The sequence below is a fragment of the Lepidochelys olivacea genome (assembly GCF_965140295.1).
Source record: "Lepidochelys olivacea isolate rLepOli2 genome assembly, chromosome: 1".
Lineage (NCBI taxonomy): Eukaryota > Metazoa > Chordata > Testudines > Cheloniidae > Lepidochelys > Lepidochelys olivacea.
The window spans coordinates 200,629,038-200,654,085 of record NC_140411.1 but is presented as its reverse complement, the minus strand read 5'-3'; the positions used below and the strand labels follow the sequence as shown (position 1 = coordinate 200,654,085).

At 46.4% G+C, this 25,048-nt stretch overlaps 1 long non-coding RNA gene across 1 annotated transcript in view; it reads left to right on the top strand.

The window, feature by feature from the left end:
* The window catches only part of LOC311515245, a 60,143-nt gene that overhangs the window by 8,118 nt on the left and 26,977 nt on the right, over nt 1-25,048 (top strand). The window contains exon 2 of the long non-coding RNA XR_014710089.1: nt 20,495-20,583. This is a non-coding gene — a long non-coding RNA (uncharacterized lncRNA). The remainder of the gene's footprint in view (nt 1-20,494; nt 20,584-25,048) is intronic.

Here is a 25,048-nt window from a genome sequence, read left to right as displayed (position 1 = left end):
TGATCCCATTCACATGACCTGGGTCATAGTTACAAGAGGATATACCCCCTGCTAACACTTCAGTGTGTCAGAACTTTGGACGCCGACAAAGTTTTTAACTTCCATGAAGGCTCAAATTCCGGATCTGTTCATGCCCAATATAAGCTTGTAACTACATCTGTGGTTTAACAGAAATTAACTCTACCAGTATGTTGGGGACACTGGGGTAGCGAACCAACCCCTGCTGTTGTTTTGCCTCTCGGCACTGGATGCCGGCAACAGGTACAATCAGTGTAGATTATAATTCTCACGAGCATCACTGATGAAACACAAGTCTCACTAAAGTTACAAGTTCAAATCCATACAGCCATTTCTGACTTGTATAAGGATATTTAAACACACTTATTGTCCACTTTAAAGAAGTTCCCAGACAGAAACTAATAGGATAGAGTTACTGGGAAAGTTGAGAATATGTTGCTCTTTTAAAAAGTTAAGAAAAAACCTAAGAAGCCCTAATTGCTATTAATGTAGGAAGTCTTTGTTTAAAGTTCTAATACCAATATTAATGCTGCCCCTGTATTCTCCATCTGTACAGCTGAAACCCTCTTATCTTGCCTGCCTTTTCAGTAGGGCCACAGATCACCACCAGCTTCATCCATATTATTCATGGTGATTGAACAAGCTACACTCCACACTTGTGACACAGGACAGTGACTCAACCTTCCATCAGTCGGCACCCATTACAGGCCAGACAGTTGCCTCTTACCCTACATGTATAATCTAGGGATAAAACCCACTCTGATCTACCATCTCACTTAGTATGTACTGGACAGCACAATCTCTTTTGGCCACTCTCCCTATAGGGGCTGGAGGACCCATTTACCATGCCAGCAGGGGTAAGAGAGCACACCCTCCAGAAATAGTCTAGAGTCACACTTGCCCTACACATATTGGGCCTGATGCTCACTTACACTTAGGGCTTGGCTACACTTGCGAGTTAGAGCGCATTAAAGCAGCGCCGGGCACCCTAGCTCACTCCCCGGCCACACTGGCAAGGCACGTAGAGCGCTCTGATTCCATGGCGAGAGTGCTCCTGGTACTCCACCTCGGCAAGAAGATTAACACTTGTTGCGCCTTGACTGCAACGCCTGGGCGTCAGTGTGAACGAGGTGTTGCATTACTGTGCTCTGATCGGCCTCCGGAAACATCCCATAATCCCCTTATGTCAAGTGGCCACTCTTCTCATTGTTTTGAACTCGCTGCAGGAATGCGGATATGTCCTTTGAAAGCTCCATTTCTGACAGCTGGCTGCTTATCTGCTCTGAGACAAAGCAACCATTACTGTGGAATGCTGTGTGAGAGAGAGAGAGGCGGGGGGGGGGGGGTCTGCTGCTGTCTGAACTTACAAGACAGCATGCTGACATGCTCTCAGCCCCCCCAAAATCCACTCTCTCTCCCCCCACATACACACAACACACCTCCTGTTACACTCCCCCCCATTTGAAAAGCACGTTGCAGTCACTTGCATGCTGGGATAGCTACCACAATGCACTGCTCTCTGTGGCCATTGCAAGAGCTGCTAATGTGGCCACGCCAGTGGGCTTGTAGCTGTCAGTGTGGACAGACTGCAGCACTTTCCCTACTGCGCTCTACGAAGGCTGGTTTAATTCAAAGTGCTCTACATCTGCAAGTGTAGCCATGCCCTAGGACACCTTGACTCTGCTCTGGGAGAGTACAGGGACCTTAAAGTGAGTGTTAGTGTTAAGTTACATCCATTTTAAGGCCCGTTTACACTACCAGAACAGTGTAGAGGAGCTTTAGTATGAATGAAAATGAAGTCCATTAACTCTAGCACACCCCATATCCCTTAGAAGGAACATTACTTTTAACCTGTCTCTCCAGGCATGAGAAAGATGCTGCTCTGAGTGTCCATCTATGGATGCCCCGATAGACTTGTTGTGCCTCAGCCAGTACACAGCTGTCAGCTTTTGCCTGTCACATTACTCATTACTTCAGGTCAGTCACCAAGTCATGTGATCTTCCTTGAGATCAAGATGCCTCAGGGGCAAATCCTTTCCCCAGTGCTCAGCATGAGTACCTGATGTAGCCACTGGTGCATTAGGAGAAAGTCCCCCACATTTCATCTACAACACATGGAGCAAAAGTAGAGCCTCTCCATACCTGTTATGCCGCCAAAAGAGAAGATTAGCATCTGTGGCTTTTGTGTTATGTCCCACCCTTGCCTCCTTATGGGAATAAGGACCAAGGAATCCATTCAGCAGTGAATCCTTTATCTCCTCCCATTGCCCATCCTTGCCCCATTTGCAATCCCTTCTTTCTAAAACAGGGGAGTCCCACAGAGCTAGACTCCACACCATGCAAGAAGGGTTCATGCAGCCTAAATTTTCTCCTGGATGCCAATTTTCCGTCTGTCTTTGCCCCTAGTTTCCTCTTCCTCAGAGAAACTTCAAAAATCTTTTATGTGCACGTGTTGGATCTAATAGGACCCAGCTCATCTGGTGGCCAAGAAAATCTCTGCATTGCTGCACAGGATCCTGACACTCCTGTCTTACACAGCTAGTGGACATAGACTAACAATGGGGATTGTGAGCTTTTTCCAGACCCTGCTGCATACCAGAGGATATTTTTGTGTGAGGTTTATGGGAGATATTCTATAAAATCTACGCCAGCACTTTGAAGAGCCCATGGTTTGTTTGAGTTAGTTGTACAATTCTGTTGATGGAACTACATCTACTGTGGGGTCTGTTTCTAATGGTGTAAGCACACACCATAATTCCTATCAGTGAATGTGCCAAGCATCTCTTATGAACTTATGATTAAATGAAAAATACACTTTTTATCAAACAGAGGCCTTGCTGTTACCTGAGACTTTCATTGCGTGAGATGGCATTTGTTAGATGGAAGTTTTTGGCATTGACTTTACTTTATTAATTCTTTTCTCCTATAACTTATGCCAATAAAGGCCAGTTTTTCACATTGAATATAAGTTACTCATGGACACAGAAACATACACCTGTGGTTATTTTGTTAACATTTTCAATATTAGTGTGAACATAACTGTGACCCCAAAATAGATTTCTGTTCAGGGTTTAGGATTATTAACGAACAAAGGTAATCATAAAAAAAAGGATTATGTATTTTAACTCATGTTTTGTATTCACAATGCATGCTATTTTTATCAACCCAACACAGTGTAATTCTCTAAAGAGACTTGAAATAATAAACTTGTCTTAAGTTGAGAATACATCCCATCAACCTGTTGGCTCCTAGTTCTGTTTTGAAATAAGCAGCACTGTGCTAGCAGCTATCTAGCTGTTCTTTTAGTCCGTGTTTCCCATGAACTCTTGGCTATAGGCAATATGTAAGTACAAAACTGGGCTCAAACATTGACATTATTGGAATTAGCAGCTTCTGAAGGAGCCGAGTGGAAAAACATTTACATGCTGTGCACCTTGTCTGATTGTGATTAATATAGAATCTTGATCTCCTCAGAGCTGCTATTTTTGTTCACTCCAACAGAAGCCACTGAGAAAGAGGGGCAAAAATCCCCCTTTTGAACTTTGTTGTTTTTCCAAGAAATGAAACATTTTATAAGAATTTGGGTAATGTACGTGCATGGCTCTTTGAGTTTATGTTGAGAATTTATGCAGGGTGGAAATCAAAATACATAGCATCTGTGTGAAGAATGTATGCAGGTTCCTGGGGAGATTTGACATAGGGTATGTCTACACTATGGAATTAGGTCGAATTTATAGAAGTCGGTTTTTTAGAAATCGGTTTTATATATTCGAGTGTGTGTGTCCCCACAGAAAATGCTCTAAGTGCATTAAGTGCATTAACTCGGCGGAGTGCTTCCACAGAACATTGTCACGGGTGGTTCTGGGTACATATCGTCAGGCCCCCGTTCCCTCCCTCCCTCCGTGAAAGCAAGGGCAGACAATCGTTTCGCGCCTTTTTTCCTGAGTTACCTGTGCAGACGCCATACCACGGCAAGCATGGAGCCCGCTCAGGTAACCGTCACAGTATGTCTCCTGGGTGCTGGCAGACGTGGTACTGCATTGCTACACAGTAGCAGCAACCCATTGCCTTGTGGCAGCAGACAGTACAGTACGACTGGTAGCCGTCCTCGTCATGTCCGAGGTGCTCTTGGCCACGTCTGCCAGGAGCGGCAGACATGAGCGCAGGAACTAAATTTGGAGTGACTCGACCAGGTCATTCTCTTGAGTCCTGCAGTCAGTCCTATTGAACCGTCTTATGGTGAGCAGGCAGGCGATACGGATTGCTAGCAGTCCTATTGCATCATCTTCTGCCGGGCAGCCATGAGATGTGGATGGCTTGCAGTCCTTCTGCACCGTCTGCTGCCAGCCAAAGATGTAAAAGATAGAGGGAGTGGATCAAAACAAGAAATAGACCAGATTTGTTTTGTACTCATTTGCACACACACACACCCCCCCCCCGGTCTAGGGGACTCATTCCTCTAGGTCACACTGCAGTCACTCACAGAGAAGGTGCAGCGAGGTAAATCTAGCCATCAATCAGAGGCCAGACTAACCTCATTGTTCCAATAAGAACAATTACTTAGGTGCACGATTTCTTATTGGAACTCTCCGTGAAGTCCTGCCTGAAATACTCCTTGATGTAAAGCCACCCCCTTTCTTGATTTTAGCTCCCTGAAGCCAACTCTGTAAGCCATGTCGTCAGTCGCCCCTCCCTCCGTCAGAGCAATGGCAGACAATCGTTCCACGCCTTTTTTCTGTGCGGACGCCATACCAAGGCAAGCATGGAGGCCGCTCAGCTCACTTTGGCAATTAGGAGCACATTAAACACCACACGCATTATCCAGCAGTATATGCAGCACCAGAACCTGGCAGAGCGATACCGGGCGAGGAGGCGACGTCAGCGCGGTCACGTGAGTGATCAGGACATGGACACAGATTTTCTCTGAAAGCATGGGCCCTGCCAATGCATGCATCATGGTGCTAATGGGGCAGGTTCATGCTGTGGAATGCTGATTCTGGACTCGGGAAACAAGCACAGACTGGTGGGACCGCATAGTGTTGCAGGTCTGGGACGATTCCCAGTGGCTGCGAAACTTTCGCTTGCATAGGGGCACTTTCATGGAACTTTGTGACTTGCTTTCCCCTGCCCTGAAGCGCATGAATACCAATGTAACCCTTCTGCCCGTCAGAGTTGGCAGCAACAAGGGCCGGGTTCAATATCTAGGGGATCCATTCCAATAACACAATGCAAACCGGCTCGAGCCCCCACCCAGTGACCTGGGACCAATATATACCACCCCCGCTGGGCGCCTCCAAGAGGCAATACTTCCCCTCTCGCAAGCACATAGTCTGAGTGTAGCAAAAGTCTTTTAATAACAGAGAGAAACAATGTGGCATTATGTTGGGGAAACACCACCAACAGGATTCATAACACAACCCATGAGCAAAAAACCCACCCCAGGCAAATTGGGGCACGCCCTTTTCCCTTTGGTTCTTGAGTCCAGCAACCCCAAATCACCCAAAGTCCCAAAAGTCCAATGCCCCAAAAGTCTCTGTCCCTGGTCAGGGCAGCCCCAGAGTTCGAAAGTTTATCGGCGGAGCTTTACCTCCCAACCTGGGTGGAAATGGGACGGGGGTAAGAGGCACCTTACGTGATCTGAAGCTGACCGCCCCATAGCTCCATAGCGGCGCTCCACTCCGCCAGCCGCCCCACGAACTCCTTCGCTCAGCTGCGCTCCACTCCGCCAGCCGCCCCACGAACTCCTTCGCTCAGCTGCGCTCCACTCCACCAGCCGCCCCACGAACTCCTTCGCTCAGCTGCGCTCCGCCAGCCACCCCACGAACTCCTTCGCTCAGCTCCACGGCCCACAAGCAGCTCCTGCCATCCACACACTGCTCCGCGTCGAACTGCTTCACCAGCCGTCCCGCAAACTGCTCCACAATATATCTTCAGGCTCCCCCACTACTTAACACAACACTCAGTGATTTCAGCTCTTAGGTGAATTCAGCTTATAGTAGGGGAGCCCCAGTGCTGGTGCACTGTCAGCCCAAAGTGAGCTCAGCAGCCTATAACTAGACTTCTAATGAAATCAAAATTAGCTCTGATATTCCACAGTGGAGAGAGGAGGAAGTGCAATCAGCATGTAAGGCCCTCACCAAGGGGCCCATGCCACCAAGTATTACTACTTGTCCCCAGCCTCTCTCCATTCACACAGTTTTGGAACCCATGACCCTTGCCTAGCGAGTGCTACTTAGTTGATGGTGAATCCCTCCATCATAACAAAAGGCCACGTACAGTTCCAAGCACAGTTCCCATAATCAGGGTAATAACAATTTATTCTTCCTGCCCCAATAACAGAGACACTGGGGATCCCACAGCAGCCAAAGTGACCATTTGGGCAGCTATGGTCTCATTCTAGGCGTGGTGGGTGTGCCTATGCAAATGAGATCGGCCCCTGAAGTTCTTTTCCACAACTTGCCACACCTCACCACCAGATGTCAGGGTGGAGCTCATCCTGACACTGCTTACATCCTCCCCCCAGCCGAGACTTTGTCGTCCCGACAAGTCACACTCCCTTTATACCAACTCATTGGTTTCCTCCAAAGGGCCTCAGGAAGCCCACTTTAGCTTCCACAAGCCTGTGTGCTAAATGTATTGGCTCCTCACTAGTCACCCCAGGTGCATCATAAGTTAACCGTTTCACTGGTCTTATCACCCTGTCTCGTCTATTGAGAATCTCTGTTGCCGAGGTAGGGGGAACATCCTCTTGAGTGACGGATGGAGAGGCTTCCCTGGAGGGTCCCTCGGCTACTGGCGTAGGCCCCTGCACTCCTAGTTCTAACGCTGGAGGGTCCAAGGTGCCCAGGACATCCTCTACCTGTCTGTCCCCATTGTCCAATAACCTGTGTGTGTCATCACAGGGGGGTCTCATCAGCAGCACCGGGGTATCAGAAAGGGGCCTAAATAGTTCCGCCATTGGGTTTAGGGCGGAAGAGGGAAAACTCTCGTTTGGTTCAGCTGATCGAGACTGAAATCTTGTCTCCATCCCAGGATACACCAGGGTTGTGTCTTCCTCCTCAGACTCACTCTCAGATGTGCAGAATAGGGGTAAGTTAGCTGCAGGGGGCCCACTGTCTGTGTTGGATGGCGGCTTTGGTCTAGCACCTCTGTTCTGCCCGGCGGCCCTGCCGTGGCCCATCTCACAAGGGGTGCTTACCAATTCCCCCACAGGGAGCAAAAGGTTTCTATGCACCATCTTTATTTGCCCTGGACCGTCTTCAGGTTTGATCTTGTAGACTGGCAGATCTCCCAGCTTTTCCATCACCAGGTAAGGTATTGCCTTCCATCTGTCAGCTATCTTGTGTTTGCCAGCAATACCCAAATTTCGCAGCAGGACTCTGTCCCCCGGCTGGAGCTCCTGCGAACGCACTCTAGCATCATATCGATGTTTGTTGCGGTCTGCGTTCTTCCGAGCCGCAGCGGTAGCTAAGCGATAAGCATCCCGCAGCTTTTCTCTTAGTCGGGATACATATTGCTGATGAGTTTCATAGCTATCTCCATCCTCTGATACACCAAAGCACAAGTCTATGGGTAATCTTGGTTCTCGCCCAAACATCAAGAGATATGGGGTGACTCCCGTAGCATCGTTCTTTGTGGCATTGTAGGCATGCACCAGAAATGCGACATGCTGGCTCCAGGTTGCCTTCTGTCTGGTCGCAAAGTTCCCAACATATCTAATAGGGTTCGATTGAACCTCTCTGGCTGAGGATCACCTTGGGGGTGATAAGGCGTTGTCCTAGACTTTTTAATTCCTGCTATCTTCAGCACCTCCTTCAGAAGGTGACTCTCAAAATCCCACCCCTGATCAGAGTGTATCCGAGCCGGGAATCCATAGACTGAGAAATATTTGTCCCACAATACTCGAGCAACGGTGGTGGCCCTCTGATCACGTGTGGGATATGCTTGTGCATACCGTGTAAAATGGTCAGTCACTACTAGAATGTTTCCAACATTCCTCTTGTCTACCTCTACAGACAAGAAATCAATGCATACCAACTCCAAAGGTTTGTTGCTGGTGATGTTCTTGAGATATGCAGCCCTCGTGGGCAGAGTTTTCCTTTGAACACATCGAGCGCAAGTCTCACATTTCCTGCGAACATCTTCAGCCATTCGGGGCCAATAGAACCTACTACGAATAAGTTCCAGGGTCCTCTCCATCCCTAAATGCCCAAAGTCATCATGCAGGGCCCTCATGGCCAGGGCTCTGTACTTTTTTGGCAGTACTAGTTGTGCTCGTTGTTTTTGTAAAGGGTCAGTGGTCATTTGGTGTAGCACTCCCTGAATCAGTTTTAGTTTGGTCCATTCTCTCAATAGTAGTTTACCCTCCGGGTTAGGTGGGACAACCGCAGCTGGGCTTCGCCCCTCCCTTTTGGCAAGTAGTGTATCACGAATGTCAATATCTTGCCGCTGGGCTTCTTCCCAGTCAGCCGCATTGAGCATGGGCAAAGGAGATTGGTCTAATGCAATATAGTTCACCGAAGCAGAAGGCATGCATTCAGGGGGCAGGCCCAAAGCTTCTGCAACACATCCCTGAAAGCCTTCACGGGCCTCTGGCTCTCGGCGACTCACACTGCAAATAGCTCTCATTCCATCTGTGGGTATCACAGCAACTTCTGGAGCCTGCGGACGCCTGGACAATGCATCTGCATCTACATTGCTTCTCCCTGATCGGTACTGAATGCTGAACTCATAGCTAGCCAAGGCGGCCACCCATCTCTGCCCTGTAGCATCCAGCTTAGCACTTGTTAACACATAAGTCAGTGGATTGTTGTCTGTCCACACCTGGAACTGAGCACCATACAAGTAGTCTCGAAATTTCTCAGTGATGGCCCATTTCAAGGCCAAAAACTCCAGCTTGTGGGTGGGATAGCGAGTTTCACTATCAGACAATCCTCGGCTGGCAAAGGCTACAGGTTTACATTTGCCTTCCACTTCCTGGTACAGGACTGCTCCCAGACCCTCCAAACTGGCATCAGTATGCAGGATAAATGGTTTGCTTGGGTCAGCAAAAACTAGGACTGGAGCATGAGTTAGGCAAGTAATGATTTCTCGAAAAGCCCTTTCACATCTCTCATCCCACCGTGGCCCAAATGGTGCAAAGGGGCCATTGTGTCTCTGCACAGGAGGCTTTGGGGACCTCCCCTTATTCTTGGACTTAGATTTGTTCTTGCTGGACTGATGTCCCCTGGTAAGATCATTCAGAGGCTTTACAATCGTAGCATAGTTTTTCACAAATCTGCGGTAGTAGCCACTAAATCCAAGGAAGGTCTTGAGTTCTCTGTAGTTACTTGGACGTGGCCATGTAGTGAGTGCTTCTATTTTATCAGGATCAGTACTCACACCTTCTTGGGACACAATGTGACCCACATACTTCACTGAGGATCTGCAGAACTGGCATTTGTCAATTGAAAGCTTCAGACCATAATCCTCCAACCTATCAAGCACTTTAAGAAGTCTTTCTTCATGCTCCTCTAAGGTTCTTCCAAACACAATCAGGTCATCCAAATAAACTAACACTTGCAGTAAATTCATGTCTCCCACAACTTTCTCCATGAGACGTTGAAAGGTGGCAGGTGCTCCAGAAATCCCTTGGGGCATGCGTTCGAACTGATAAAACCCTAATGGGCAGATGAAGGCTGTCTTCTCCTTATCTTCTTCTCCCAGAGGGATCTGGTAGTATCCACTTCGAAGATCCAACACAGAGAACCACTGGCTTCCCAGCAAACAGTCTAAGGCGTCTTGCACTCGAGGCATAGTGTACTGGTCGACCACAGTACGGCTGTTTAGGGTGCGGTAGTCAATACACATCCGGATTTTCCCATTCTTTTTGCGGACTACCACAATGGGTGAGGCGTATGGGCTGCGGGACTCTGTAATGATGCCATTCGCAGCCAGCTCCTGAAGATGATGTCGCACATCTTCCATCTCAGAGAGAGCAATCTTCCTAGATCTCTCCCTGAAAGGTCGAGAGTCATGTAGTCTGATATTGTGCTCTACTCCTTTTGCACATCCCACATCCCACTCATGCAGTGAGAACACCTTGGATCTTTCACAAAGTTTCTTCCTCAGGCGATCTTTCCAGTCCTCGGACACTGGTGAATCTCCAAAGTCAAACTTTGCTGGGTCTATTGTCGGAACTTGAGTTTCACACTGGGGTTTTACAATCGACTCAGGCTCAAAGAGGTCTGCTATCTTTTGTCCTTGCTTCACAAAAATATCACGACTCGTTTCATTAGCAATCAGTATAGTCACCCTTTCCTGGGCTTCAGCAGGTAGGGTTATGACTCCACTGGGGACCAGCACTCCTTCAGGGAGCTCTCCTCCCATCGGCTGCTCTATCATTGCTAACGTCCCTTTACTGCCTTTCAGACAGGTACTCATGACAAGCACTTCTTGCTCCGTCCTTGCAGGCACTACTAAGGGGGTTGTGCCCGCGTACTTCAGTGCCCCAAGCGGTAGCTCAGATGTGTCCCTTTTAGCGCTCTCAATTTTCCTATAGGCTTCAGCACAAAGCATATGGATCATCAGGGTATTCAGGTACTGGTCCCCAGCCCGCCTTCTGCAGTAATCCGCGAGTACCTTGAAGAGACTGGAGTTGGTCCCTATCAGCACAGACACATCAGAAGTCCCTTTAGGGTCAGGGCATATTAAGGTAGCTGTGTCTACCTCTTCTCTTACCCCAGCAACCTCCTCTGGGAATTCCAGGTGCAGTATGACATACCCTTGATAGGGGTATTCATCCATGCTGAGGCCACATAGGCCAAGGCCAGTCAGTGGCTGTATAGGCAGGTGCCTAAGCATCTGTTGGTAGAATGACTGAAATATAATAGTCACTTGAGATCCAGTGTCAAGCACTGCTTTACACTCCACCCCTTCGATCCTCACCATGACCTCTGCTCGAGGCCCTATCAGTCCTGCAGGGATCCCAGCTGGACAGTCTTTTCTGGGGGAATCTTCAAATCCTGCAGACCTGGGGGGTCCCCGTCCCCAGATCCTCTGGCAGCTACTGGATCTCTCCCAACTGATCCTCAGCTTTCCATACACTAAGGAGGGGTTTTCTTCATTACAGCACTTGGCAGCACTGTGTCCATCCTGACCACATCGGTAGCAGAAGAATTGACCTTTCCCCCTTCGCCTGGGGGGGATGGTGGCTCTAAGTGCGGGCTTCTCAATCGCCACAGTTTGAGGTTTCTTATTCCTGGAAGTCTTAACTCGGTCAACGGTACTTTGCAGCTCAGCTATCCGTTCCGTCAGGACCTGCATTTGTTGGGCAAGTTCCTCTCTGGTGCTCACCATCAGTACACTGGCCATTTGCAGTGGTGTTGTGCTGGCTGGCTCCGATGTTTGGGCTTCCCAAAACTCACTGGCAGCCTGCCTTTCTTCCTCCTCTCGGACCTCTTTTATCAGCTGGGAGTAACTTGGGGGATGTTCCCGTCGTTCTCTTAGCCGGAGATGAAGTAGAATCGGGTTCTGATACTGAGTTCCTCTTACAATTTGAGCCAGTCTGGTCTGATCCATCTGCTCAGCAGTCACTGCTCCCCTCATGACAGCTCTCTGAAGCAGTCTCTCCAGTCTCTGTATGTAGGCTGAAGCCTTCTCGCCCTTTTGTTGTCGGGAATTAAGGAACTTACAGTAGCTGTCTTCAGGGCCCTCTACGCTCCCAAAGGTGTGTTCAAGGGCCTCTAGGCAGTCCTTCACACTGACCCCAGGGTCAATGAGCTTCAGGGTGCGAATCACATCTAATGCTGGGCCGCCAAGGCTCTCTATAAGGCATCTTCGCTTTTCTGCATCTGGTACGGCCCACTCTTGCAGCATTTCAGTGGTATGCTCTAACCAGGGTTCAAACTCCTCCTCCCCAGCAAATAATCTTAACTTACGACAAGAGTCTGACTCAGCATGGGGCAGCACAACCTTTTCCAATATTTGCCCCAGAGCTTTTGTCCAATCATCAGCCGAGGCTGCAGCCTCTGAGCTAGAAGCTGCTGAGCCAGGGCCCAACAAACCTGACATATTAGCCATTATACAAACAGTAATTTCCTCAAAATATAAGCACAAACAACAAAAAAGAAAAATATAAATTGTTTCCCAATGTAGTGGATCACTCAACAGGTGCTTGCGAGGGGTACTGACCCAGGCGATCCCGGACGAGCCCCCAAAAATGTAACCCTTCTGCCCGTCAGAGTTGGCAGCAACAAGGGCCGGGTTCAATATCTAGGGGATCCATTCCAATAACACAATGCAAACTGGCTCGAGCCCCCACCCAGTGACCTGGGACCAATATATACCACCCCCGCTGGGCGCCTCCAAGAGGCAATACTTCCCCTCTCGCAAGCACATAGTCTGAGTGTAGCAAAAGTCTTTTAATAACAGAGAGAAACAATGTGGCATTATGTTGGGGAAACACCACCAACAGGATTCATAACACAACCCATGAGCAAAAAACCCACCCCAGGCAAATTGGGGCACGCCCTTTTCCCTTTGGTTCTTGAGTCCAGCAACCCCAAATCACCCAAAGTCCCAAAAGTCCAATGCCCCAAAAGTCTCTGTCCCTGGTCAGGGCAGCCCCAGAGTTCGAAAGTTTATCGGCGGAGCTTTACCTCCCAACCTGGGTGGAAATGGGACGGGGGTAAGAGGCACCTTACGTGATCTGAAGCTGACCGCCCCATAGCTCCATAGCGGCGCTCCACTCCGCCAGCCGCCCCACGAACTCCTTCGCTCAGCTGCGCTCCGCCAGCCACCCCACGAACTCCTTCGCTCAGCTCCACGGCCCACAAGCAGCTCCTGCTATCCACACACTGCTCCGCGTCGAACTGCTTCACCAGCCGTCCCGCAAACTGCTCCACAATATATCTTCAGGCTCCCCCACTACTTAACACAACACTCAGTGATTTCAGCTCTTAGGTGAATTCAGCTTATAGTAGGGGAGCCCCAGTGCTGGTGCACTGTCAGCCCAAAGTGAGCTCAGCAGCCTATAACTAGACTTCTAATGAAATCAAAATTAGCTCTGATATTCCACGGTGGAGAGAGGAGGAAGTGCAATCAGCATGTAAGGCCCTCACCAAGGGGCCCATGCCACCAAGTATTACTACTTGTCCCCAGCCTCTCTCCATTCACACAGTTTTGGAACCCATGACCCTTGCCTAGCGAGTGCTACTTAGTTGATGGTGAATCCCTCCATCATAACAAAAGGCCACGTACAGTTCCAAGCACAGTTCCCATAATCAGGGTAATAACAATTTATTCTTCCTGCCCCAATAACAGAGACACTGGGGATCCCACAGCAGCCAAAGTGACCATTTGGGCAGCTATGGTCTCATTCTAGGCGTGGTGGGTGTGCCTATGCAAATGAGATCGGCCCCTGAAGTTCTTTTCCACAACTTGCCACACCTCACCACCAGATGTCAGGGTGGAGCTCATCCTGACACTGCTTACACCAAGATGAGAGCAGCCCTCACAGTTGAGAAGTGAGTGGCGATAGCCCTGTGGAAGCTTGCAATCCCAGACAGCTACCGGTCAGTTGGGAATCAATTTGGAGTGGGCAAATCTACTGTTGGAGCTGCTGTGATGCAAGTAGCCCACGCAATCAAAGATCTGCTGATATCAAGGGTAGTGACCCTGGGAAATGTGCAGGTCATAGTGGATGGCTTTGCTGCAGTGGGATTCCCTAACTGTAGTGGGGCTATAGACGGAACCCATATCCCTATCTTGGCACCGGAGCTCCAAGCCGGCGAGTACATAAACCGCAAGGGGTACTTTTCAATAGTGCTGCAAGCTCTGGTGGATCACAAGGGACGTTTCACCAACATCAACGTGGGATGGCCGGGAAAGGTACATGACACTCGCATCTTCAGGAACTCTGGTCTGTTTCAAAAGCTGCAGGAAGGGACTTTATTCCCAGACCAGAAAATAACTGTTGGGGACGTTGAAATGCCTATATGTATCCTTGGGGACCCAGCCTACCCCTTAATGCCATGGCTCATGAAGCCGTACACAGGCAGCCTGGACAGTGGTCAGGAGCTGTTCAACTACAGGCTGAGCAAGTGCAGAATGGTGGTAGAATGTGCATTTGGACGTTTAAAGGCGCGCTGGCGCAGTTTACTGACTCGCTTAGACGTCAGCGAAACCAATATTCCCACTGTTATTACTGCTTGCTGTGTGCTCCACAATATCTGTGAGAGTAAGGGGGAGACGTTTATGGCAGGGTGGGAGGTTGAGGCAAATCGCCTGGCTGCTGGTTACACGCAGCCAGATACCAGGGCAGTTAGAAGAGCACAGGAGGGTGCAATACGCATCAGAGAAGCTTTGAAAACCAGTTTCATGACTGGCCAGGCTACGATGTGAAAGTTCTCTTTGTTTCTCCTTGATGAAACCCCCCGCCCCTTGGTTCACTCTACTTCCCTGCAAGCTAACCACCCTCCCCTCCTCCCTTTAATCATTGCTTGCAGAGGCAATAAAGTCATTGTTGCTTCACATTCATGCATTCTTTATTCATTCATCACACAAATAGGGGGATGACTACCAAGGTAGCCCAGGAGGGGTGGTGGAGGAGGGAAGGAAAATGCCACACAGCACTTTAAAAGTTTACAACTTTAAAATTTATTGAATGCCAGCCTTCTGTTTTTTTGGGCAATCCTCTCTGGTGGAGTGGCTGGTTGGCCGGTGGCCCCCCTACTGCATTCTTGGGCATCTGGGTGTGGAGGCTATGGAACTTGGGGAGGAGGGCGGTTGGTTACACAGGGGCTGTAGTGGCAGTCTGTGCTCCAGCTGCCTTTGCTGCAGCTCAACTATACACTGGAGCATACTGGCTTGGTCCTCCAGCAGCCTCAGCATTGAATCCTGCCTCCTCTCATCACGCTGCCGCCACATTTGATCTTCAGCCCTGTCTTCAGCCCGCCACTTACTCTCTTCAGCCCACCACCTCTCCTCCCGGTCATTTTGTGCTTTCCTGCACTCTGACATTATTTGCCTCCACGCATTCGTCTGTGCTCTGTCAGTGTGGGAGGACAGCATGAGCTCAGAGAACATTTCATCACGAGTGCATTTTTTTTTCTTTCTAATCTTCACTAGCCTCTGGGAAGGAGAAGATCCTGTGATCATTGAAACACATGCAGCTGGTGGAGAAAAAAAAAGGGACAGAGGTATTTAAAAAGACACATTTTATAAAACAGTGGCTACACTCTTTGAGGGTAAACCTTGCTGTTAACATTACATACATAGCACATGTGCTTTCTTTACAAGGTCGCATTTTGCCTCCCCCTACCGCCTGGCTACCCCCTCAACCCTCCCCCCTCCCCGTGGCTAACCGTGGGGAACATTTCTGTTCAGCCACAGGTAAACAGCCCAGCAGGAACGGGCTCCTCTGAGTGTCCCCTGAAGAAAAGCACCCTATTTCAACCAGGTGACCATGAATGATATCTCACTCTCCTGAGGATAACACAGAGAGATAAAGAACGGATGTTGTTTGAACGCCAGCAAACATACACTGCAATGCTTTGTTGTACAATGATTCCCGAGTACGTGTTACTGGCCTGGAGTGCTACCATGGAGGATGCAATAAGGCTGCCCTCCCCAGAAACCTTTTGCAAAGGCTTTGGGAGTACATCCAGGAGAGCCGCGAATGCCAGGGCAAAGTAATATTTTCACATGCTTGCTTTTAAACCATGTATAGTATTTTAAAAGGTACACTCACCGGAGGTCCCTTCTCCACCTGCCGGGTCCAGGTAGCAGCCTTGGGTGGGTTCGGGGGGTACTGGCTCCAGGTCCAGGGTGAGAAACAGTTCCTGGCTGTCGAGAAAACCGGTTTCTCTGCTTGCTTGCTGTGAGCTATCTACAACCTCATCATCATCTTCTTCGTCCCCAAAACTTGCTTCCATGTTGCCTCCATCTCCATTGAAGGAGTCAAACAACACGTTTGGGGTAGTGGTGGCTGAACCCCCTAAAATGGCATGCAGCTCATCATAGAAGCGGCATGTTTGGGGCTCTGACTTGGAGCAGCCGTTTGCCTCTCTGGTTTTCTGGTAGGCTTGCCTCAGCTCCTTAAGTTTCACACGGCACTGCTTCGGGTCCCTGTTATGGTCTCTGTCCTTCATGCCCTGGGAGATTTTGACAAAGGTTTTGGCATTTCGAAAACTGGAACGGAGTTCTGATAGCACGGATTCCTCTCCCCATACAGCGATCAGATCCCGTACCTCCCGTTCGGTCCATGCTGGAGCTCTTTTGCGATTCTGGGACTCCATCATGGTCACCTCTGCTGCTGAGCTCTGCACGATCACCTGCAGCTTGCCACGCTGGCCAAACAGGAAATGAGATTAAAAAGTTCGCGGTTCTTTTCCTGTCTACCTGGCCAGTGCATCTGAGTTGAGAGTGCTGTCCAGAGCGGTTACAATGGAGCACTCTGGGATAGCTCCCGGAGGCCAATACTGTCGAATTGTGTCCACAGTACCCCAAATTTGACCCGGCAAGGCCGATTTAAGCGGTAATCCACTTGTCAGGGGTGGAGTAAGGAAATCGATTTTAAGAGCCCTTTAAGTCGAAATAAAGGGCTTCATCGTGTGGACGGGTGCAGGTTTACATCGATTTAACACTGCTAAATTCGACCTAAAGTCCTAGTGTAGACCAGGGCATAGAAACAGCCTGACAGTGTGTGACCAGACAAGCTGGTAGCTTGCAAACTAGCTAGTATGTACTTCCCCTGTGTGCATTTAACTCCCATGCTATTGCTTTTGGACTAAGTCTCCTTGGAAATAAATGGCTTCATCGGTGGCACACAATGTTATATAGTGTGCTGTGAACAGGTATGATTAAAAACAAATAATAAAACATTGAATTTGGTGTCCAGTGCCCAACAGCCACTGGGCACCTTAACAAAAATGAGCTTTAAAATCACACAGAGAGAGAGAGAGAGAGAGAGAGAGAGAGAGAGAGAAAAGGAAACCAAATCTAAACAAAACCTAGAATGAAAGCACAAAAAATGATCTTAGGGCTCAACCATGTTGTGCATCAACGCAGAGAGGAATGGGAGCATATCAGAGATGCCACCGACCTGCTGATAGTGGAGGGACAGAGTGAGGGCAGCGGCTTCAGCAGATGTTACAGAGTATGCTCAGTTCATATGATCATACTCAGTACAATCCAAGCAGCAAATGTGGAGGGGTACGTGACCCTGCATGCCTGTCCACCCCCACATGCTGTCACTGGGGCATATGGAGCACTCATTATTCCCCTTGTTTGGGCTGCCCACACTGCTAGAGCCTGCAGGGAGGAGAGAATAGCTGCTCCCTTTATGTGCAGGTGAGCAGCAGGCAGGGGTGGAGCGTTGATAAAGCTTTGGCCTCAACAGCACGCTTCCCAGAAAGGGGGAAGTAATCATCAGTACCAAAAAGACTGGTGCTAGGTACTTGAAGCAGGAGCTAGATTCAGACCCACAAAATCAGTGGGATTCCTGCCCTGCTCCCGGGTCAGCCCAATCACGTGTAATGTTACAGTAAAGCTATTAGCCAAAATAGGTCTGCTGTGAAAATGGTAGCATGGGCGTCTGCTCCTACTGTGTCTCAGTGGTGCAGTGTCCAACTAGCATGTAAAAGATGGCTTTCCTTAGCTGGCAGACCCTGAGAGTCAGACTGAATTTGTTCGTACTTATGCATCATTGCCAGGATGGAATAAAGACCCTGCAGACTGAATTACAACCTCAGTTACACCTGTCAGTGCCATTTGCCTTTATTAAGGTTACAGTGGTGTAGTTAAGGGCAGAATCTGGCCTGAAGAATGTTAATGACTAGAATGATACATGAGAAGGAAAGAACCCATAGAAAATGTATTTGTGAAATGAATAAATTTGATATGGAATCAATGAGAAATAATAAACATGGAACCACATAGTGATATTTTTTCAGTCATTTTTCAGATTAGAACTACAATACAATTCCAATTGTATGTTTAGGAAGCAGTTGGTGACACTTGGTTATAGAAGGATATTGGATTCTCTTTCTGAATCCACAACAAATATTCTGGCCAGATCCAAAGGCCATTGAAGACTCCCACTGACTTCAGTCAGGTCCCAAATGAGCTCAGCCAAGCCATTTAACTTCTCTGCTGTGCCTCTTCTGTAACAGGTACAATAATGCCCCTTTAAACATGGGTTCTGTTAGTAATGACAAATGTTTGTAAGGTGCTTTCAGATGGTTGAATGAAAGGCCCTATATAAGTGCCATGTCCAAGTATGATATTTTTATCAAGGTGTCATTTTTCTTAATCACCAGTTTTTTCGTAGATTGTAATTTCTTGAGGCAGCATAGAACCCCAGTTCCATTAAACGCTACTGCAATATAAGTGTTAATCAACTGCAATAATAGTAAAGAAGCAATTCCTGCAGATATTATTTAATATGCTGGGTGCTTTACAGTGGAGCTTTCTCTGTGCCAGTGTGCCTACCCCCTGAACTCCAAGGATGATTGTCTAAAGCCAGGGAGCATAGTTAAAGTCACTCATTGGCCTCTCTCCTGGTTCTGCCCAAGAAATTGTCAATGGGTGCCCATTATACTAATGATTTTTGCAATGTGAACACTAGTCCACTGGGAACTGGATTGAGTAACCTAGAGGCAAATGAAGCCATCACTGCCATCTCCTCTTTTAATTCTGCCTGTTTGAAAGTCTCCATGTGTTATTACCTCACTTTGAGATTCCATATGACAAAAAGCAGGGCAGAAGTACCAGACTGAAATCATCTGTGTTTGGTTAGACAACTCATCCTAGGTTCTGGACCTTTTCGTTTCTGCAGCATATTTGGAAATGAAAGACACACTGTTCATGATGGGTGGTTTAAACTGACGCAGCCCATTGAAATCTGCAAGGAAAAGGCAAACTGCCATTACTAGCATTTTCAGGAAACAGTTGAATAAGGAAAGTAGAATTCTGGTCTATATTTCCAGTAATTCATAATGTCAGCTGAGTCCTGGAGCTAGAAAAATACTAAACACCAGCCGGCACTGTTATATGCATGAAGTTGACATTTTACAGGGCATTAAATATTACGGCCATATTTGTAGTCATTTTCTTTTACCAATGCCAATTCAATTACAGAATTTATTTTCTAACTTTAGTTATTTATTTCTGACTCTCTCACTCTTCTCAATCTCATTTTCCAGTTCTCTGAGGCTTCGTCCTGCTTGTTTTTTCCCAGATTTTCCCAGACTTTCTCCCCCATATCTCTAGGTTCTTTTCATCTAGTTAGTTTCATTCAGTACTTTTTCTTCTGTTTTTATACCCTATATTTCTTCACTTTTCCTCTTCCTTGCATTATTTATTGTCCTCTTTCTTATTTTGTTTCTTTATTCTCTCATTTGCATTATGGAGTCTGTATCTATATGTCATTTCTCTCTCATCCAGTATTTCTTTACTATCTTGCATAAAAAGATAGAAACTGGACATGGTCAGGGCCTTTTACATCGCTTATTTAATCCTTTGGCAGTGCGGGATTATTCCCCAGGCTATAGGGCCTGATCCAAAGCTCATTGAAGTCAATGGAATGGCCAGTCCAGTTTTAAAGGATTCAACAAGAGGGACCAATTTATTTCAATTGTGATGATCTTTTTTATGACATAAAACTAATCTGAGGCCACCATGTCCTTTTACATAGGCAGATGAACAACTCTCTGGTCGTAAATATTACAGCTGGTGGAAAAACGGGATGAAATTTCACATAACATTTTTGCCTTCTTCGACTCACTGAAATTTTGATGGACATTTTTGTTGAAATTGGGAATTTAAAAAAATTTCAACCAGCCCCAGTAATGCTGATTTTGGCCACTGACATGGACAAGATTTGAATTGTTGATATAGAGGTTAGGGCCAACATTTTCAAATGCAAGTGGCTAATTTTGGGCACCTACATCTGTATTTAGGCACCGATGTATAAGTGGGCTGATTTCAAAGGTTCTGATCATCTGGAGAGATTTCATGGACTTCACTGGGACTTGTGAAACATCAGCATCTATGAAAATTGAGCCACTTGTATTTAGACGCCTAAGTGCAAATTTAGGATGGGATTTTTCAAGGCTGCAAGGGGATATGGACATTCAGTTCTCATTAATATTAACAGCAACTGGGCATGTAAATCCATTAGGCAGCTTTGAATAGTCTCACCCTTAGTTACTTAAATTTAGACATCTAAATTTGAAACGTTTGGTCCAAAACATTACTACTCCCTATTACTATCCCCTGAGCCATCTGGTTCTTTGTTCTTACTTATATCTCATCGTACTATTCTCCATGCAGACAGGATGATTTAAGATATCTCTTTAAAACAATGCAGATGATAGCGTGTATCAGTATGTGCACTGTGGCTACAATCTCAGACAAAATTTACATTTTAACCCTCCTATTACAGTGTGTAGACATGCCCCGTTATACCCATCGTATTTTGTTTTTTATGCTATAGGATGACAAAATAATCTGATAGCCAGAGAGAAGCTACTCTACCCTACTAGTAATGACAAGAAGAGGAACTCATCACAATGCACAGAAACGGTGAGTATGACAGTGCTGTGACTTTTACAATTGTTTTCAGTTAGTGCTCTAACAACTAGCACTTGGGCTGACAGTTGCTCGGATGAGGTGGTATGAAATTTAGACAGCGCTGGTCTGCTCAGCACTCTGTAAACCTTAGAGAGCATTCTGGCCAAAAGACAGGCCCAGGCCTAAGTACATACAGCTATGCCTAATGATGCAGGGAAGACCCTATGAGTGAAATTCCCCCTTCCCCACACAAAGCCAAGGTAATCAGGCTCTGTGTGGGGAACTCAGCAATGATTGGAGATGTAAGTTACTTCCACACCAATCAACATGCAAGCTGCTCTTCCATTCATAGCCCTATCCAGGCCACACCACCTGATTCAGTGTCAGCACTGAGCTCCACCTCCAATACTCTGAGCACAAAGCTGCAGAAGCCCCACTGCATGGCCACTCCACTGAAATCCATAGCCAACACACAGTCCTACCACAGTGGTCTAAAGGGCTGTAGGCAGAGCCTTAGGGTGACATTCTCCCAAGGAGATGAGTGAATTGGAAAGCAGCTAATTGTAGCTATGACAGGATAGGACTCTCTTGGTTTTTGTTTTGTCCATAATTGTAATTGTAATTATTAGGGTGTATGGTGTGATTTTAAAAATATATTGGCAACTCCATATGCTGTGGGAAGAGGTTTTAACTGTCCCAAGGAATCATGTCTCAGCCTATTGCATACGAGCCATTTGAAGTCAAGTAAAGTGGTAACAGGTTTGTTAATTACTCGGAGCCCAACTCTACTGCAGAACAATTAAGTTCGCAGTCCACAAACAAAAAAGACAAGACATCTGTAGATTCCCGAAGCCACAAAAGAGAAGCTGCATTTTTAGTCTAGATAGAGTGAACATGACCCAGAATAAGAGAACCCAATTATGTTTCTTAGGCTAAAATTGGTTAGTTTGAAATTACCTCTCCTATCTAAAGAAACTGACAGAGGAGGTCACCTGTCTTGGATGTATTTTCCCAGAGAAAGGGGGGAAAGCGAGTCACGAGGTATGGGGGTGTCTACACAGGAAATACCATCTGGTTAAGTTCTCCCTCTGCTGCCCTCCGGATGCCATGATTTCTCAGAGGTCCTTTGGAATTACAGGACCTGGTGAGGGGTGGGTGATGGAAAAGTACAGGCTGGGTGGGAAGATAAAATGAGAAATGCTGAGATTAGAGTGTGAGAAGATGAGCTCCAGGAATGGTGTGGGGCCTGGATAGGACCTTGGGAGGGGAGGATGTCATTGGGGTTGCAGGCTTGCTGAGTACTGGTTTATTTTGTGTTCCTGTGTATGTTTGGGCAATGACAGGGCTTATTTATATGCACATGTTTATATTGGCAACAGGGGTGCTGGAACAATTTGAATAGTGGGGGTGCTGAGAGCCACTGAACGAAACTGTAAACCCTGTGTATGATTGAACGAAACTGGAAACCCTGTTCAAGCCAAGGGGTCCTGCCTCACTCCCACTGCCCTTAGTTCCAGAACCTGTGACTGGCAGTACTGGGATTGTTTTGCTTCATGCTCTTCCATGCATATTATCAATGCACATGCAGCTTGCATCTTTTTAATTTTAATATCCTTCATAGTCCTAAAAACAAGACAAGAATTTTTTAAAGGGCAAAGGGCATTTATTATTTTAGCTTGCTGATATCATGAGTGAGCAGGGGAAACTTGGAAAGCATCAAATACTCCCTCAGAGTCCATGACCAAAATTATGGTTGTTTTGGGGTTTGTCATTGAAAAGGCAAAACACAACAACTGAGATTTTTCCAAGAACAAACCACAGCTGCAAGAGTCCAACTCTAACAACTATACTCTAGCATCATCTAGCCAATTCCCAACATAACTCCCAACGTCATACATGTGTACTTTTAAATTATCATCCAAATAAATCCAAATTCTGAAACTTTATAGGTTTGCCCAACACTAGTAACTAGTATAATGATGATGTTTAAAGACACTTAGATCTCCCATGGGTATTTTAGCATATTATCTGATTGTCACAGATCATCAGTGTCATTCTAGATTTATTTGTTGTAATTCTAGTTATCTGAAAATATGAAATGATGCGCAAAGAATGCAGGATGACAGCGCTTCTCCCACACTAATGCTGCATGGGCTGGGAAGCAGATTTATCATCAGCAACAATGTTAGACTGAGGGGAAAAACCACTGCTTTAAAGTTACATAAGAAAGAAACTACAATAAGAGGGAGAAAATATTTCCTATATTTAGACTGAAGAAGAAATTTAATGTACCTATTTGTTTGGGCGATCATGGCCTCAGTCCTTTTCAAAGCTGTAAGGATTGGAGTTTGAGTGACCTTAGCATCATTGCAAATGCACACGCAAAGGCTCACTCATAAATAATCTTCGCTCTGTGAGAGCCTACATCTTCATCCATTTTAAGGAAAATTGACTCAAGAAAATTGTAGTTTAAAATGTCCTCAATACAAAGCAAATGCTAACCTCTGAAATAAAAAACTTAGTAGAGGAAAGGATCCAAAAGGTGCCTGAGCATCCTCACTTCTTTTCCATTGGACTCAATGGGAGCTGAAGGCACACTGTACCTGGCAGGGTTGGGCCCAGGAATCAGCTCTTGGAAGGAAACAAGGCAGCTGTTTCAAACATGAGTCAAATTCTGCAAAGTGAACAGGGAGGTGTTAATGTATTTAGGTGAAGAGGGAGACGTTAATTTTTAAAATGTTAAAAGAATAAATTGAATTAAAATGTCACAAGTAATTACGAACAAATGGCTGTGTGAATAATGGATTTTTTGGTTCACTGGCAATTCTGAAAAATTGAGAGGGGGAAAAAACATTTCACATTAAACCAAAATCCAAAATGTTTCTAAATTTTCAGCAAATTGAAAAGTTAAAAAAAAAAAATCGCTATCACCAAATCTGCATTTTTCACCCCAAAAAAATTGAGCTGAAATTTTTTCCCCAGCCCTACTAGTGATACAATGCATGGCAATGCCATTTATTTGTTGAAATTCAAAAAAGGAGTCCACTGTCCCATTGATGAATCCTTATGATGGCATATTTGTTACCCAGACCTAAATTAAATATTTCTAATTTATCTATATTATCGTGTCCGAATTAGGGTATCCTCTTGTCCCTACAAGCTCCTACAGACATGTGCCAGTTATTCCTTTTAATAAATGTACTGTACTGTATCCGTTTTTATCAAAAAAGAAAGGATGGCAGAATCTAGGCTCCTTAATTTAGCCTTTAATTGTTAGTCAGAAGGTACTACATGCTGCATTTCAGGTCTTGGAACATCACAGATTCATTGATTTTTAAGGCTGGAAGGGATATTTGTGGGAGGATGGCATGTCCAACCAACTTGGGTATATGAAAATGTTGCCTTCTAGTGGCTGCAACCTTCAGAGGACAAAGACCCTAATATTACTACATTTAATAATCCGTTTTCCTCAAGTGTAGAGACATTTGGCTGCTAAGCAGAAATTCCTGAGTTCTGTTCTTATTGCCCCATGTGTGTGATTTTTATCTGGCACCATGATGTCAGCATGTACATAGCATACATATGGGCTACAGAGTGCAGGAGTTCCTCTGCCCTGTTGCCCTAAGCGTCACTGTTTATTTTCTTCTAAACACCACCAATGAAGAAGCCTCAGCAACTTTCTTAGACATATTATTATTACTATCCTGTTTCTTCTGAAATATATGGAATTGCAGCAGTGTAAAAACAAGTTTAAATCATCTAAAATCAGGCTTGCTGTGTCTGATTTAGAGGTTGAATTTTCTAGGACAGGAGCCACGTATTTGTCTTGTTTGTAGAATGGGCAAAAACTCAAAATATTGCTACATTTTTCCAAAATCAGTTCATACATCCATCCTCAAGAGTCATCTATCAGATAGCAAGAATCAGGTGCCAGGTTTGAGGAGTAAAATAGCATGTACCAAGTATCAAGAATCAGAAAGCTAGTAGCAGGGGTCCTGATGTGGGCACTGATTAGCAGCCATTAGACTCTGAGACCATCAGGCATGTTTAAGATTTGAAAGCTGGGCTGACTTTTGGTCGTGGTCTTAGCTAGGGTGTAATTTAGTTTGCCAATAATTTTAGAGTGTTCCTTTCCAATGGAACCAAGCAGGCCTTATTAGTTGCTAACATTCCCATAGGACAGGTTTCAGAGTAACAGCCGTGTTAGTCTGTATTCGCAAAAAGAAAAGGAGTACTTGTGGCACCTTAGAGACTAACCAATTTATTTGAGCATGAGCTTTCGTGAGCTACAGCTCACTTCATCGGATGCATACCGTGGAAACTGCAGCAGACTTTATATACACACAGAGAATATGAAACAATACCTCCTCTCACCCCACTGTCCTGCTGGTAATAGCTTATCTAAAGTGATCATCAAGTTGGGCCATTTGTGTGTGGGGGGGTGGAGGGTGAGAAAACCTGGATTTGTGCTGGAAAT